The sequence below is a fragment of the Miscanthus floridulus genome, chromosome 3 (assembly GCF_019320115.1).
Source record: "Miscanthus floridulus cultivar M001 chromosome 3, ASM1932011v1, whole genome shotgun sequence".
Lineage (NCBI taxonomy): Eukaryota > Viridiplantae > Streptophyta > Magnoliopsida > Poales > Poaceae > Miscanthus > Miscanthus floridulus.
The window spans coordinates 111,513,645-111,530,684 of record NC_089582.1 but is presented as its reverse complement, the minus strand read 5'-3'; the positions used below and the strand labels follow the sequence as shown (position 1 = coordinate 111,530,684).

General features: G+C 58.0%; 1 pseudogene; it reads left to right on the top strand.

The window, feature by feature from the left end:
• The first annotated feature begins 5,075 nt into the window (after window positions 1–5,075).
• The window catches only part of LOC136544219 (alanine--tRNA ligase-like), a 57,210-nt pseudogene continuing 45,245 nt past the window's right edge, over window positions 5,076–17,040 (top strand).

Below are 17,040 nucleotides of genomic sequence, written 5' to 3'. Positions count from 1 at the left end.
AGTGTGAGTGTAGGGTAGGGGTATTATCAAAACACAAGTTTTACCAATGTATCATTGTCAAAGAAGGTAATAATTGCTGGCATTATTTCATTACGAATTTCACTGGTGATTCTTCTCCAATACCAGTTATTATATTTTCACACCTTTCTGAGAAGGAGAACTGCTGTTGATGAACTTAACATGTGGAGTAATTTTTGAGGAAAAAGGATGTCGTCTGCGTAAGTATTATACTTGCCTTTTTTTTTTCTTTGAAGCCATAAGAACTAATACTTTATTTTGGTGCTGGAATAGAAACCCATTTCATTTTTTTTGCGCAAGAATAGAAACACAGTTCATGATCTGCCTGTGATCTGTTGTGGTGGACTGGTGGGATATTGGTGGAACACAGCGAAGAGAAGTAGCTGTGTGAGGTGCACGGACGTGGCCCTGGCCCCTTTCGGCGTGGTTACGATGCCGTGCAGCGGTCCGCACCAGCAAGGTTAGGGAAGAGAAGCAGAGTATAGGGAAATAATACCAATCTGTTACTTGATTTTTCAGGTCTTTCGGGCTCATATAAATAGCTGACACGGTTTTCTCCTCTACCAAGTACAGATAGATCAACTGATCTCTTTAACCAAACCAACTCAAAAACCTAGTTGATCCCCTGAAACAAGCTAATCTTTAACCAACTCTACTAGACTCCAATGATGCCACAGTTAGCCCCGATTCGTGCCAGAAGATGGGGTTGCCGGCTTCTTCTTGCGCCTGGAGTACCGGCGGCCCCACGTAACAGATCTGAAAACTTTTTAAAAACAGTATTATGGACTTATGGTATACTTGTATATCTGTCATGTTGGTAGCACAATCCAACAAACATACGCTGTTACTATGCTTTGCTTCAATCATCATTGTTGCCTGTCAAGCCATTACCTTGGCACGTTTCTTTCAAGCCCTTGTTTTTAATTCAGAGGACTAACTAGTCCTTCTGTAACTTGTATTTGATATGTTCGCTTTGATTGGATTTTGAGGAATCATTCTTACTGCTAGCCTGCAGATATTACTAACTCAGTGGCTTTCATAGCAGAGTTACTGAATGTTGCATCTCAATCACACATGATTGCAAGTCACCTGGTACGATTGCCTTTTCCCTGTAAATTATGTGGTGATTTCTGCTATATATTGCTATGAACCAACAATGAACCTTCAGACAAGGTTGCTGTATGAATTAAAAGAAAGGTCATTGTTGGTTCATACTGCAACCTTGTGCTATTCAGGTCAATTTCTGGACCTTAGAGGTGAGGTCCTCTGAAAGAATAATGGGGACTGCAAAACCATCTTGTCGGTGTTTTGGACCGGCGAACCCTCAACCAACTAGTAAATTTGTACTGCGTGTTCCCAATCCCGGATGGTGATGTAAAGAGACACAAGGTTTATACTGGTTCAGGCAATAGGTGCCCTACGTCCAGTCTGAGAGATCGATCTTGTATTCCTTGCACCGAGGTGCTCGTAGTAGGGGGTTACAAGCTGGGCGAGAGAGGGAGCTAGTCCCAGGTCTCTACGTGGGGCAGTGTGGTTTGCTTGAGATGTTGATCTCAGGCAGCGGGGAAGCGCGTGTGTTCGTCTGAGCGTCTATGCGTGAGTTCGTCGTGTGGGCGTGAGCGTAAGTGTCAGCCTAAACGTCCGTCCGTCCATCCTCTCCCCTTTTATAGTTGAAGGGGGGACGGAGGTGATACATGTGTCAGCTACGTGGCGTCGTGCGAACAGAGGCGGTGTGTCCGAGCCCTGTAGCCTGTCACTGTGGCGGCATGGTCGATGGAGTGGTCCTGCTCTTGAAGTGCTGGGGCGACGCGCCGGTCACGCCCGATCCTGTGCGACGTGGGAGCTCCAGTGATGGCTTGACGCAGGGCATGGTAGACGACGCGCCGGTCGCTGTGTGTCGACAGCGTAAAGAGCCGGGGCTCAGTTGGTGTCGAGGCCGAGCCATCGTGGGGGGCTCGGCGGGCGTAAATCCCGAGGCTACCGAGACCCTGAAGTGGGTTGCCGAGGCTTGGAGGGAGCAGTTGGTCCTGTACACTGATTCCGAGGCTACAGGGACCCGAACTTGACTCCCCACGCCACGCTGTCCTCGGAGCAGTTGGGGTTAGGCAGCACAGTGCAGCACGGGCGTCAGTCGTGGATACAGTGTCGAGCACAGCGGCCGGTAACCCCTGCCCCATCCTATGCCGAACGGCATGGCGTCGATGTGACCTACGTCGCGTCGGCCACTCCGCTGTGTCGAGCCGTCATTCGGCTGACATCGCGGGGGCGGCTGATCGCATTAATCGGACGCGACGCTCTGTCGGAGAGTTTGGTCGAGGCAGAGGCGACGGGGTTGTTTGCCGAGCCGGCCTTGAGTGAGGCAGAGAATTGGCAACCCATCCGAGGCCTTCCGGGCAGGGCCTCGGACGAGTCGGAGAATCGGTTCCCTGTCCGAGGCCCTACGTGCGAGGCCTCGAGCGAGGCGGAGAATCGGTAGCCTCGGACAAGGCGGAGGTTAGCCAATAGTTGTGTTGGTGTTTTGGACCGACGGTCCTCAATCGACTAGTAAATTTGTACCGCGTGTTCCCAATCCCGGATGGTGATGCAAAGAGATACAAGGTTTATACTGGTTCGGGTAATGGGTACCCTACGTCCAGTTCGAGAGATTGATCTTGTATTCCTTGCACCGAAATGCTTATAGTAGGGGGTTACAAGCAGGGCGAGAGAGGGAGCTAGTCCCAGGTCTCTTCGTGGAGCGGTGTGAATTGCTTGAGATGTCAATCTCAGGCCATGGGGGAGCTCGAGTGTTCATCCGTGCGTTTATGCGTGAATTCGCTGAATGGGCGTAGGGCTAATCGTAAGCGTCCGATCCCCCCAGAAACGGGCCTGGTCCCTCCCTTTTATAGTTGAAGGGGGGACAAGGGTGATACATGCGCTAGCTATATGGCGTCGTGCGAACGGAGGCGACATGTCCGAGCCCTGTAGCCTGTTCCTGTGGTGGCGTGGTCGACGGAGTGGTCCCGTCCTTGAAGTACTGGGGCGACGCGTCGGTCACATCCGATCCTGTGCGTCGTGGGGCTCCAGTGTCATCTTGAGGTGGGGCGTGGCGGTCGACGTGCCGGTTACTGTGGGTTGACTGCGTGGGAAGCCGAGGCTCGGTTGGTGCCGAGGCCGAGCCATCGTGGGAGGCTCGGCAGACGTGAATCCCGCGGTTGCCAAGACCCTGCAGTAGATTGCCGAGGCTTGGAGGGAGCAGTTGGCCTCGTATACTGATTCCGAGGCTATGGTGACCCGGACTTGACTCCCCATGCCGCGTTGTCCCTGGGGCAGGGGTTAGGTGGCACAGCGTAGTGCAGGTGCTGATCGTGGGCACAGCACCAGAGCACAGTGGCCGGTAACCCCTACCCCGTCCTGTCCTAGACGGTGTGGCGTCGACGTGACCTCCTATCTCGTCGGCCGTTCCACAGTGTCGAGCCGCCGTCCGGCTGATATTGTGGGAGTAGTGGGCGCATTAATGGGACGTGACGCCTGGTCGGGGGGACTGGTCGAGGCAGAAGCGATGGGTTGTTGCCGAGCCGGCCTCGAGCGATACGGAGAATCTTCGTCCGAGGCTTTACGCGCGGGGCCTCGGGCGAGACGGAGAATCGGTTCCCCGTCGAGGCCTCCCGTGCGAGGCCTCACGCAAGGTGGAGATTTGGCAGGCCGTCGAGACCTCCCGTGCGAGGCCAAAGGTGAGGTGGAGAGCTAGTGGGCTCGGACGAGGCCTAGGGTTAACCGATGGCTTACCTTTTGGCTTTGTTTTTTATGGGGTTTGAGTGATTCTTTCGATATATGCTCGGGGTACCCCGCTTTATGGTACCCGACAGTAGCCCCCGAGCCTCAGGAAGAGCGTGAGCGCTCTTCTTGAGGTTTTGACAAGGCTCGACTTGCGGTAGCTCCTGGCGGAAGGGTGTTTCGCACTTCAAGGCCTTGGTGGGTGCGCGTGAGCGCACCTGCCGGGTGTAGCCCCCGAGGCCCTAGGGGAGTGGATTCATTCCTTCAAGGTCTTTTTCTCACGTTTGAGCGAGAGATTTTATCGTATTTGCCGAGCCCATAAGTGCGAGTTCAGGTCGTGGGGTTTCGGTAAGGTCACGGGAAGAGCCCCCGAGCCTCTGCACGGAGCGAGAGGGCGATCAGGAGCTCCCCTGACTTTTTATGCGACCCTCGCGCTTTCTTTTCGCTCGAAAGAAGGGGTGGAATATGCCAGGCTATCCTCGGTGGACGCGAGCGATGACACTTCCTGGTGAGCCGTTATCGGGTAAGTCCGAGTGGAGGCTCGTGCCCCGTTCGCTAGGGGTCGGCTAGCGGTCCAGAGACGCACTCCAAGAGTACCAGAGGGTTTCTCTAGTGGGTGCCGAGGCCGTTTGCTGGGCCCCGGTGGCTCGGTGCCTCCCTTCGGTGGAATCCCATTCGGAGACCTCCCTACCGGTCTCGGACACGACTTAGGACGTCCCGAGCGATCGTTCGCTCGGGCTTGGCCATACGCGGGCTCGCCCATAGTCGTCCCTGACTCTGTTGCCCTGGGGCGGCTGTCGAAACCCTAGGGGGCCCAGCCTTCGAACCCCTGGACCGTAACGGGCTCGGTGCCCAGTCCCTTCATTTGAAAGGAATCGGGTGGGGGGATATCTCCCCCGTCGGCTGGACAACAGTAGGCGCGCCTTTTGAGGCGATATTCTCGGGGAGGCGAAACGGCGTCTGCCGCTGCAGTAGTTGGACGTGACGTGGTGTCAGCGGCTGGAACATAACTGTTCCCGCGATTAATGAGGAAAAGGTGGGCATGTGGGCGGTAAAATCGGATCGGGATTAACTGTGCCGGATCTGAGGGAAACTTCCCCGATTTCGTCGCCCGTCCGTTTTGCCTTCACCCTGCATAAATACGCGACGAGCCTCGCCCCTCCCCTCCTTACCTTGCCTGCATCAGCTTTGCCACCCTTGAGCCGTCGCTAGAGCAGAGAGCACCGGGAAGAAGAAGGGAGAAGGGCGAGGCAGGGAGAGAGAGAGAGAGACTCACCGCCGTATTCGAACCCTCCACCGCACTCATGGCCAGCAACATTGTTGTCATCGAGGCGGACCCTTGGGGTCCATTCGACATATCCGTGGAGATGCTCCAGTCGCTCGTCGACGGCGGTCTTCTCTGCCCGGTTACCGACTCCAACAGGCCAGAGTGGATCACTCCGTCTGGCGAGCCGGAGCCGAGGCCCTGCGACGGCTATGTCATGAGCTTCGTGTCTTTTCACGAGCGCGGCCTCAGCCTTCCGGCAGACCGATTCATGTGGGCGCTTCTGCACTACTACGGCGTGGAGCTCCACAATTTCAACCCCAATTCTATCGTGCATGCGGCCATCTTCGTCGCCGTCTGCGAGGGGTATCTGGGGATTGCTCCCCATTGGGAGCTGTGGCTCCACCTCTTCCGGGTGGGGCACACCACTAAGCCGATGGGTACGTCGGGCACGAGGAAGGCGGTGAGGGTCGGCGGCTGCACTCTCCAAGTGCGCCAGGACTGTCAGCACCTCTACATCCTAGCCTAGCTCACGTCAACGAATCGTCGTTGGTACACGAGCTGGTTCTATCTTCATAATGACGATGGTGGACTTTCCCCCTACACCGGGCGGATCATGGGGAGCTGCCCGGAGAGGTGGAAGTACGGCGTCCTGAGGGAGGATCAGCCTAAGCTACAGCCGCTCCTAGAGGGGCTGGAGAGGCTGTAGGACCACGACCTTACTGCGGTTGTGGTCGTGGCCGCCTTCCACCGCTGGAGGGTGCTGCCGCTGATGGCTCGGCGGCGGCGCCTGTTCGAGATGAGGCCGGATGAGCCGATCGAGGGCATCCGGATGTCTGTCTCCGCCCTCTCCGACGAGGAAATTCTTCGCCGGGTGAGGGAGACGGTGGAGGCGAAGCTGAGGAGCGGTGGCCTGACCCCCTTCGCGTTGCGCCCGTCGTGGGGGTTCCTCTCGCTGGTAAGTCATGCGCCGCTGCAGCCCCCGAGGCCTCCCCGTTTCTCATCATTTCTTGTTCCCTTATCCGTGTTCGTCGTTCCTGTAGGGGATGAGAGACGTGCGAGACTCCCTGCCGCCTGTTCCCGAGGACGCAAGACGGCGGGCGGTCAACCGGGCGCACATCGAGGCGCAGAAGAGGCGGAAGGACGCCAAGGTGGCGAAGCGCACGAAGAAGATCCTCGCGCGCGAGGAACTGGAGAAGCGCCGCCGACAGCAAAGGAAGGACGGTCTCCCGTTGGAGGAGTCTCCATCGCCGTCGCTATCGACGGACGCTTCGGATGGAGATGACGAGGGCGAGGTGGGGCGGGGTCCCCTGGACCATCTCCCTAACATCAGGGAGACAGTGCCCGGGGCATTGACAAGCAGTCCGGCGCTCCTAGAGGGAGGAGGAGGAGCTGCCTCGAGGCCGGCAATCGCCCGCCCTGGGGCCGAGGCCGACACGCCCGAGGCGCGGGCGTTGGGAAAGCGCATCGTTAGCTCGGTGGGCTCGACGGCAGCGGTGGAGCAAGTGGTGGCAGGGGCGACGCAACTGCCCCCGCAGAGGACCGAGGGGGCACCGGGGTCCATCGAGGACCGGCCGGTGCCGACGAATGCAGAGGCCGTGCCTCTGCCTCCACCTCCGCCATCGCCTTCGCAGAGGAGGGTCACCGTGCCGAAGCGGCTGCAACCTCGCTCGAGGTAAGCGTATTTTCAACAGAGTCACAGCATTTTCTGTTCGTTCTTCGGTCTCATGCTGACCCCGTAAGTATTTTGTCTTTAGCCGGAAGCGTCCTGCGGAGGTGCCCACCTTGGCGCCTCTTAAGGCGCTTAAGGCGAACCCTGGCTCCACCACCCACTGGGTGGCGGAGGCGCAAGACGCCATACAGCGTGGCGCGGCGTCGGTGAGTGCCGACATGAAGGAGCCAGCCACCCAAGGAGGGGTTGCCGAGGCGACCCCGACACAGGCGGGGGAGGGAGCGCCTCCGCCCCGCGAGGCTGAGGCTCGTGAGTCAGATGGGGCTGAGGTGCCCTCAGTTGCCAAGGCGACCGAGGTCGAGGCCCCCCGGGCCTCCGAGGCTGAGGCGACGGAGGCCGGGGCGCCCAGGACCGCTGAGGCCGTAGCGATGGGGGTCGGAGCCCTCGGGACTACCAAGGCCACGATGGCGGAGGCCGGAGCCCCTGAGGCCGCCGAGGCCGATGTGATTGTGGCGAAGCCGTCGGCCCAAGAAGTGGAGATGAAGGCGGCGGAGGCCTCGGCGGCGCCCCTGGTCCAAGGCCTTCCGCTGTTGCGGGAGAGCGCCCGGGAGGCGGAGGTCTATCCGATCTCCTCCGACGATACTTCCCGGGCGCAGGAGGTGGTCGACGCCAAGGTGGCCGGCGCCGTGGACCAGCTGGCTCCAACCCTGGGTGAGGGAAGCTCGGCCCTCGTGCGGGTATGACCCAAGCCCCGCGGGTGGGATCACCCGCGTGTTCTATGGCAGAGCTAGGACGACCTTGAGGGGGAGCCTCTGTTCGCCCTTGAGGACGCAGCCGAGGGCGGGCGCTGGGACACCTTCGAGCAATACCGCCAGCTGGCGGAACGATCATTGCGGACGACGCTATCCGTGGTGGTCGACGATCTGCCCGGCGTCGCCCAGGTTCGCGCCTTCTTTTCTCATGTGGTGTCATCTTTTTCCAAGTTTTCTTGTAGTGAATGATCCCTATTCTGCTTACCCAGGAGCTCGAGACCCGGTCCCATGGGAAGTCGGTCTTTCTCCAGCGGGAGAGGGATGTCTGGGACCAGCTTCAGCGACAGAAGGGCCTGCTTGCCGGCGCCAACGAGCTCCTATCGGCGCGGAGCGCGGAGGTGGAGGACCTCCGCCTTCGCTATGCCGATGCGAAGGTCGAGGCGGCCATGACCTAGGAGCAGGTCGCCCCTTTGGCGGCGCGGGTCAAGGAGTTGGAGGAGGAGCTGACCCGCATTGCCGGTGATCGGGATGCCTTCAGGTCCTGGGCCGAAGAAGCGACGGCCTCGGGCAAGGTCCTTGCTGGGCAGCTAGGGGCGGAGCAGAGTGCGCACCAGCTGACAAAAGGCGCCTTGGATGAGGCTCTTAAGGTGGCTGAGGCTTCCCGGACCGAGGCTGTGGTATGGAGGGGAAAAGCCGAGGGTGAGTCCTATTCCCCTCATTTTATTCGCTTTTCTTGTGTTCGCCCCCTAACTCCCTAGTGTGATGCAGAGCTGGGGAGAGAAGCTTCTAGGGCGACCGAGGCTTCTCGGGTCGAGGCCCAGCGCCTGAAGGAGAAGGCCGAGGCTTCTCGGGTCGAGGCCCAGCGTTGGAAGGAGAAAGCCGAGACCTCTTGAGTCGAGGCCCGACGGTGGAAGGAGAAGGCTGAGGGTGAGTCCCATAGGCTTTCGCCCTTATTTGGCTTGTTTTCGTTTGCGCTCAACCCCATTCCGTTTCTTTTGGCGCAGAGCGGGAGAAGGAGGTCACTCGGGCAGCCAAGGCCTCTGTCGCCGTGCAGGCGGTGCTCGAGGCCGAGATCGGGGAGCACGACGCGCTGAAAAGTGCCGCCCGTACCACCTATGAGGCCCTAGAGGTTGAGGGGGTTCAGTCGGGTAGCTCCCTCGGGAGCCGCCTGATTGCGTTGAGCGGCCAAGTGCGTGAGCGGCTCTGAGGGGCGCTGCACACGGGCGTCAAGCGCGCGCTGGCCGTCATCGCCTCGCACTACATCGGCGTTGACCTCCAAGCCATCAGCGATGGCTACATCCTACCCGACGATGACGAGGAGGCTAACGAGGCGGTCGCGAAGCTGATGGAGGTGGCGGAGGGTCCCGGCACGGCGCTGGCAAAGCTGTTCGAAGAGGAGGTGGTCCCTCCCCTACCGTCTACCGATGCTGGAGGCCCTGAGCCTTGACCTGGGCCCCAGAGGCCATGTAAATAGAATAGGGATTAACTTTGTATCATAACGCTTGTGGCCGTCGAGGCCTTTTTTTAAAGTACTCGTGTTTCTTAATCGTTTTTCTTGTATTTTCGAGCCTCTGCCCTCTGTTGTCTCTGGTCAGATTTGTTTTGCAAAAAACCTCCTTGGAACCTAAGCCACCCCTTGGGCGAAAGGTGGTGAGGGAGTGCCGTAGCCCAGGGGCGTAGGCCGTCTCGCGACTCTACCGGCCTTCTGTCCCTGGAACAGACTTTTCGGTCCTTGGGTTTTTTACAACCGATTCGTCAGAGCGTGCTAGAGAGTTTGACGTAGGAATTTTTTCAAAAAATGACTAAAAAATGGTGCGCGGGACTTAGGAGGGAGTCCCCCATCTAGCCCCCGAGGGAGGCTCGGTTCTATAGAGGCAGAGCCGAGTCTCCCTTACAGTGCTATCGTATTGCCGAGACCCGTGATGGGCTCGGGGGGTTTCTCGAAAAATTAGAACAACTAAAGAACACTTCTTAATTGTATTTCGAGAAACAATATATACAATGCTTGGAAATTTAAGGGTAAAAGCGACGTAGCTGTTCTATGTTCCAAGCGTTGGTGAGGATTTTGCCCTTCTCGTTGGCTAGCTTGTAGGTCCCAGGCTTCAGCACTTGGGCGACGATGTATGGTCCTTCCCACGGTGGGGTCAGCTTGTGGCGGCCCTTGTTGCTCTGTCTCAGCCTCAACACCAGGTCGCCTACCTTCAAGTCTCGGCTTCGAATGCGCCGGGCCTGATAGCGCCGTAGGGCTTGCTGGTACTTGGCCGAATGCAGCAGCGCAACGTCTTGGGCTTCCTCCAGTTGGTCGAGGGCGTCCTCGCGGGTGGTGCGGTTGCTTTACTCGTTGTAGGCCTGTAGCCTCAGGGAACCATATTCCAAGTCAGTGGGGAGGATAGCCTCGGCTCCATAGACCAGGAAGAAAGGTGTGAACCCCGTGGCTCGGCTTGGTGTGTTCCTCAGGCTCCAGATGACCGACAGGAGTTCGGCGAGCCATTTCTTGCCAAACTTCTTCAACCGGTTGTAAATTCTTGGCTTGAGGCCTTGTAGGATCATGCCGTTGGCACGTTCTACTTGGTCGTTTGTCCTTGGGTGTCCTACGGCCGATCAGGCCACACGGATGTGGTGGTCGTCGCAGAATGTCTGGAATTTTTGGCCGGTGAACTGCGTCCCGTTGTCGGTGATGATGGTGTTTGGGACCCCGAACCTGTGGACGATGTCAGTGAAGGATAGCACTGCTTGCTTGGATTTGATTTGATTGATCGGACGAGCCTCGATCCATTTGGAGAACTTATCGATTGCTACTAGTAGATGGGTGTAGCCCCCGGGGGCCTTTTGTAGAGGCCCGACCATGTCGAGCCCCCACACAGCAAATGGCCATGTAACGGGGATGGTTTGGAGGGCTTGGGCCAGGAGGTGCGTCTACCACGCATAGTACTGGCATCCCTCGCAGGAGCGTACTAACTTGGTGGCGTCGGCAACCGCCATCGTCCAGTAGAACCCTTGGCGAAAGGCGTTTCTGAAGAGCGTCCGAGGCACCGCATGGTGCCCGCAGGCCCCCGCGTGCAAGTCCCAAAGTAGGGCTTGGCCTGCCTCGGCGGTGATGCATCGTTGGAGGACACCGAATGGACTTCGCCTGTACAATTCACCGTTGCAGAGGGCGTAAGTTTTGGCTAGTTGCGTAAGCCGTCGAGCTTTGGTCCTGTCACTAGGAAGCTCTCCCTAAGCGAGCCAATCAAGGAACGGGACTCGCCAGTCCGTGTCCTAGTCAGTCTAGGGAGGCTCCGTGTTGACTTCCATGACCTCGGGCTCGGCCGAAGGAGTCTCGGCGGTAGAGGGGGCATCGAGCCCCGCGGTGGGTTCGGCCGGTGGGCCCTCTTCCGCTGCCGAGGCGTAGTCAATGGAAGACTTGTGGAGGTCCCTGGCAAAGACGTTCGGGGGGACCGGAGCCCGTGCCGAGGCCATTTTTGCCAGTTCATCCGCGGCCTCGTTGTATTTTCACGCGATGTGGTTGAGTTTGAGACCGTCGAACTTGTCTTCTAGGCGACGTACCAACTTGCAGTATGCCTCTATTTTGGGGTCAAGGCAATTTGACTCCTTCATGACTTGATCAACGACGAGCTACGAGTCACCCCGGATGTCGAGACACCATACTCCAAGTTCGATGGCGATCTACAAGCCGTTGACGAGGGCTTCATACTCGGCTGCGTTGTTGGAGTCGGTGAAGTGGAGCCGAACCATGTAGTGCATGTGTACTCCGAGGGGCGAGATGAAGAACAGACCCGCGCCTACCCCGGTCTTCATTAGGGACCCATCGAAGTACATGGTCCAGCACTCCGTCTGAATTTGAGCAGGTGGCAGTTGGGTGTCGGTCCACTCAGCCACCAAATCGGACAAGACCTGAGACTTTATTGCTTTCCGAGGCGCAAAGGTCAGGGCTTCCCCCATGAGTTCGACGGCCCACTTGGCTATCCTGCCCGAGGCCTCCTGGTTATGTATTATCTCTCCCAAGGGGAAAGATGACACCACGGTTACTGGGTGGGACTTGAAGTAGTGACGCAGCTTGCGTCGAGCCAGGACTATGGCGTAGATCAGCTTCTGGATGTGGGGGTAGCGCGTTTTGGTCTCGGAGAGCACTTCGCTGATGAAGTAGACAGGTCGTTGGATGGGTAAAGCGTGCTCCTCTTCTTGCCTCTCTACTACCACGGCCGCGCTGACCACTTGGGTCGTTGCGGCGACGTAGAGTAAGAGGGCCTCGTCCCTAGCCGACGGTACCAGGACGGGAGGATTGGTGAGCAGTGCTTTGAGCTTGGCAAGGGCTTCTTCGGCCTCAGGGGTCCATGGTGAGCTGGCAGAGCGGTCGCTACGGACGGCCCTATCCGTGGTGGCTGACGAACTGCCCGGAGTCGCCTAGGTTCGTGTTTTCCTTTCTCGCGCGATGTTGTCCTTTTCTGGTTTTGTTGCAATCAATGACCCTCGTTCTGCTTCCCTAGGAGCTCGAGACCCGGTCGCTTGGGAAGTCGGTTTTTCTCTAGCGGGAGAGGGGCGTCTGGGACCAGCTCCAGCGGCAGAAGGGCCTTCTTGCCGGTGCCAACGAGCTCCTATCGGCGTGGAGCACGGAGGTAGAGGACCTCCGCCTTCGTTGTGCCGACGCGAAGGTCGAGGCGGCCACGGCCTAGACGCAGCTCGCCCCTCTGGCGGCGTGGGTGAAAGAGTTGGAGGAGGAGCTCACCCGTGCAGTCAGAGATTGGGATGCCTTCAGGGGCCGAGCCGTTGAAGCTACGGCCTCGGCCGCGGATCTCGCGGGGCAGCTGGGGGCGGAACAGAGGGCGCACCAGCTGACGAAAGGTGCCTTGGATGAGGCCCTTGCTGCAGCTAAGGCCTCGTGGACCGAGGCTGTGGTTTGGAGGGGGACGGTCGAGGGTGAGTTTTAGTCCCCTCATTTTGTTTTCTTTTTCTTATGTTCGCTCCCTAACTCCCTTGTGTGACGCAGAGCTAGGGAGTGAAGCTTCCAGGGCGGCCGAGGCTTCTCGGGTCGAGGCCCAGCGCTTGAAGGAGGAGGCCGAGGCTTCCAGGGCCGAGGCCCTGCGCTGGAAGGAGAAAATCAAGGCCCATCAGGTCGAGACCCGACGCTGGGAGCAGAAGGCCAAGGGTGAGTTCCGTGGGTTTCCGCCCCTAACTTAGGTTGTTTTCTCCCTCGCTCGACCTCATTCCATTTTCCGCGGTGCAGAGTCAGAGGCGGAGGTTACTCGGGCCGCCGAGGCTTCCAGCGCGGTGCAGACGGTGCTCGAGACCGAGATCGGGGAGCACGAGGCGCTGAAGCGTGCTGCCCTTTCCACCTGCGAGGCCCTGGAGGTTGAAGGGGTTCAGTCAGGCAGCTCCCTGGGGAGCCGTTTGATCGCACTGAGCAACCAGATGCGCGAGCGACTCCGAGGAGCGCTGCACACGGGTGTCAAGCGCGCGCTGGCCGTCATCTCTTCTCACTACGTCGGCGTCGACCTCTCGGCCATCAGCGATGGGTATGTCCTGCCTGATGAGGAGGAGTCTAACGCGGCGGTCACGAAGCTGATGGAGGCGGCGGAAGGCCCTGGCACGGCGCTGGCGACGCTCTTTGAAGAGGAGGTGGTTCCTCCCCTACCACCCGCCGGTGTTGAAGGCCCTGAGCCTTGATCTGGGCCCCAGGGGCTTATGTAAAAATAGAGTAGGAGTTATTTTTGTATCATAACGCTTGTGGCCGTCGAGGCCTTTATTTCTGAAGTATTTGTGTTTCTTAGTTGTTTTTCTTATGTTTCCGAGCCTCTGCCCTCTGTTGCTCCTGATCAGATTTCGTTTGCAAAACACCCCCTTGGGGCCTAAGCCGTCCCTTGGGCGAGAGGTAGTGAGGGAGTGCCATAGCCCAGAGGCGTAGGCTGTCTCGCGGCTCTACCGGCCTCTTGCTTAGGAAACAGACCTTGGTCCGAGGAGTTTTTATGACTGATTCGTCAGAGCCTGCTGGGGTCTTGGCGTAGGAATTTTTGCGAAAAACAACTGAAGAATGGTGCGTGGGACCTAGGGGGAGTCCCCCATCTAGCCCCCGAGGGAGGCTTGGTCCTGCCGAGGCAGAGCCGAGTCTCCCTTGCCGTGTTACTGAATTGCCAAGACCTACGATGGGCTCGGGGGGTTACTCGAAAAATTAGACCAACTAAAGAACGCTTTTTAATTGTATTTCAAGAAATGACATATACAATGCTTGGAAATTTAGGGATAAAAGCGACGTAGCTGTTCTATGTTCCAAGCGTTGGTGAAGACTTCACCCTTCTCATTGGCCAGCTTGTAGGTCCCGGGCTTTAGTACTTGGGCGATGATGTACGGTCCTTCCCATGGCGGGGTTAGCTTGTGGCGGCCCTTGTTGCTCTGTGCTAGCCTCAACACTAGGTCGCCTACCTTCAAGTCTTGGCCTCAGACGCGTCGGGCCTGATAGCGCCGTAGGCTCTGCTGATATTTGGCCAAGTGTAGTAGCGCGACGTCTCGGGCTTCCTCCAATTGATCGAGGGCGTCCTCTTGGGTGGTGCGGTTACTTTGTTCGTTATAGGCTTGTAGCCTCGGGGAACCATATTCCAAATCGGTGGGGAGGATGGCCTCGGGCCCATAGACCAGGAAGAAAGACGTGAACCCCGTGGCTTCGCTTGGAGTGTTCCTCAGGCTCCAGATGACCGATGGGAGTTCGGCGAGCCATTTCTTGCCAAACTTTTTCAACCGGTTGTGAATCCTTGGTTTGAGGCCTTGTAGGATCATGCCGTTGGCACGCTCTACTTGGCCGTTGGTCCTTGGGTGTCCTACGGCCGACCAGGCCACACGGATGTGGTGGTCATCGCAAAACATCAGGAACTTTTTGCCGGTGAACTGCGTCCCGTTATCGGTGATGATGGTGTTGGGGACCCCAAACCTGTGGATAATGTTAGTGAAAAACAGCACCGCCTGCTCGGATTTGATTCGATTGATTGGACGAGCCTCGATCCATTTGGAAAACTTGTCGATTGATACCAGTAGATGGGTGTAGCCCCCGGGGGCCTTTTGCAGAGGCCCAACCATGTCGAGCCCCCACACGGTGAACGGCCATGTGATGGGGATGGTTTGCAGGGCCAGGGCCGGGAGATGTGTCTGCCGAGCATAGTACTGGCATCCTTCGCAGGAGCGTACTAGCTTGGTAGCGTCGGCGACCGCCATCGGCCAATAGAACCCTTGGCGGAAAGCGTTCCCTACGAGCGTTCGAGGCGCCGCATGGTGCCCGCAGGCGCCTGTGTGCAAGTCCCAAAGTAGGGCTTGGCTCGCCTCGGCAGTGATACATCGTTGGAGGACACCTGAGGGACTTCGCCTGTACAATTCATCATTGTAGAGGGCGTAGGTCTTGGCTCGGCACGCAAGCCGTCGCGCTTTGGTTCTGTCGCCAGGAAGCTCCCCCCGATCAAGCCAATCGAGGAACGGGACTCGCCAATCCGTGTCCTGATTAGTCTGCGGAGGCTCGGTGTTGACTTCCATGACCTCGGGCTCGGTCGAGGGGGTCTCGGCAGTAGAGGGGGCATCGAGCTTTGCCATGGGTTCCACAGGTGGGCCCTCCTCTGTTGTCGAGGTGTAGCCAATGGAAGGTTTGTGGAGGCCTCTGGCGAAGACGTTCGGGGGGACTAGGGCCCGGGCCGAGGCCATCTTTGCCAGCTCATCGGCGGCCTCATTGTACTTCCGCGCGACGTGATTTAGTTCGAGACCGTCAAACTTGTCTTCTAGGCGTCGTACCAACTTGCAGTAAGCCTCCATTTTGGGGTCGAGGCAATTTGACTCCTTCATCACTTGATCTATGATGAGCCGTGAGTCGCCTCGGACATCGAGGCGTCATGCCCCAAGTTCGATGGTGACTTGTAAGCCGTTGATGAGGGCCTCGTACTCTGCCATGTTGTTGGAGGCGGCGAAGTAGAGCCACACCATGTAGCGCATGTGTACTCCGAGGGGCGAGATGAACAGCAGACCCGTGCCTGCCCTGGTTTTCATCAGGGATCCGTCAAAGTACAGGGTCCAGCACTCCGTCTGAGTTTGAGCCGGTGGCAGTTGGGTGTCTGTCCACTCGGCCACGAAATCGGCCAAGACCTGAGACTTGATCGCTTTTCGAGGCACAAAAGTCAAGGTTTCCCCCATAAGCTCGACGGCCCACTTGGCTATCCTGCCCGAGGCCTCTCGGTTATGAACTATCTCCCCCAGGGGAAAAGATGATACCACAGTCACTGGGTGAGACTCGAAGTAGTGACGCAGTTTGCGCCAGGCCAGGACCACGGCGTAGACCAGCTTCTGGATGTGGGGGTAGCGTGCTTTGGTCTTGAAGAGCACCTCGCTGATGAAATAAACAGGTCGTTGGGTGGGCAGAGTATGCCCCTCTTCCTGCCTCTCTACCACTACGGTAGCGCTAACCACTTGGGTCGTTGTGGCGACGTAGAGTAAGAGGGCCTCATCCCTGGCCGGGGGTACTAGGACGGGAGGATTTGTGAGCAGCCTCTTGAGTCTGTCGAGGGCTTCAAGAGTCGGTATAGAGGCAAACCTTTTTTGCCGAGGCGCGAGATGAAGCGGCTCAGGGCCGCAAGGCATCCCATGACCCTCTGTACTCCCTTGAGGTCTCCGATTGGTCCCATGCTGGTTATGGCCGAGACCTTCTCTGGGTTGGCTTCAATGTCGCATTCCAAGACTATGAATCCCAAGAGCATGCCTCGGGGGACCCCGAACACACACTTCTCGGGATTGAGCTTGATGCCCTTCTCTCTAAGGCATTTGAAGGTTATCCTCAAGTCGTCGATGAGATCCTCGGCCTTTCTAGTCTTGACCACGATGTTGTCTACGTAGGCCTCAACAGTCTGCCCAATGTTGTCGCCAAAGACCTGGGTCATGCACCGCTGGTACATGGCACCTGCGTTTCTGAGGCCAAAAGGCATAGTCACGTAGCAGTACATGCCGAATGGTGTGATGAAAGAAGTTGCGAGCTGGTCTGACTCTTTCATCTTGATTTGATGGTAACCGGAATACGCATCAAGGAAAGATAGGGTCTCACACCCTGCAGTGGAATCAACGATTTGATCGATTCGGGGTAATGGAAAGGGGACTTTTGGATAGGCTTTGTTCAAACCGGTGTAGTCCACGCACATCCTCCATTTCCCATTTTTCTTCTTGACTAACACGGGGTTAGCCAACCACTCTGGGTGGGACACTTCCTTGATGAATCCGGCCGCCAAGAGTTTCTGTATCTCCTCACCGATGGCCCTACGCTTTTCCTCGTCGAAGCGGCGCAGGCGTTGCCTCGCCGGCCTAGATCCGGCCCAGATGTCCAGGGCGTGCTCGGCGACCTCCCTCGGTATGCCCGGCATGTCTGAGGGACTCCATGCAAATATGTCGGCGTTTGCATGGAGAAAGTCGACGAGCACGGCCTCCTATTTGATGTCGAGGGTGGCGCTGATCCTCAGCGCTCGGTCGTCGGGGCAGGTGGGGTCGACCGAGACGAGTTTGATGGCTTCCGCAGGCTCGAACGCCCCCGCGCGATGCTTGGAGTCAGGTGCCTCGCCACTGAGTTGGTC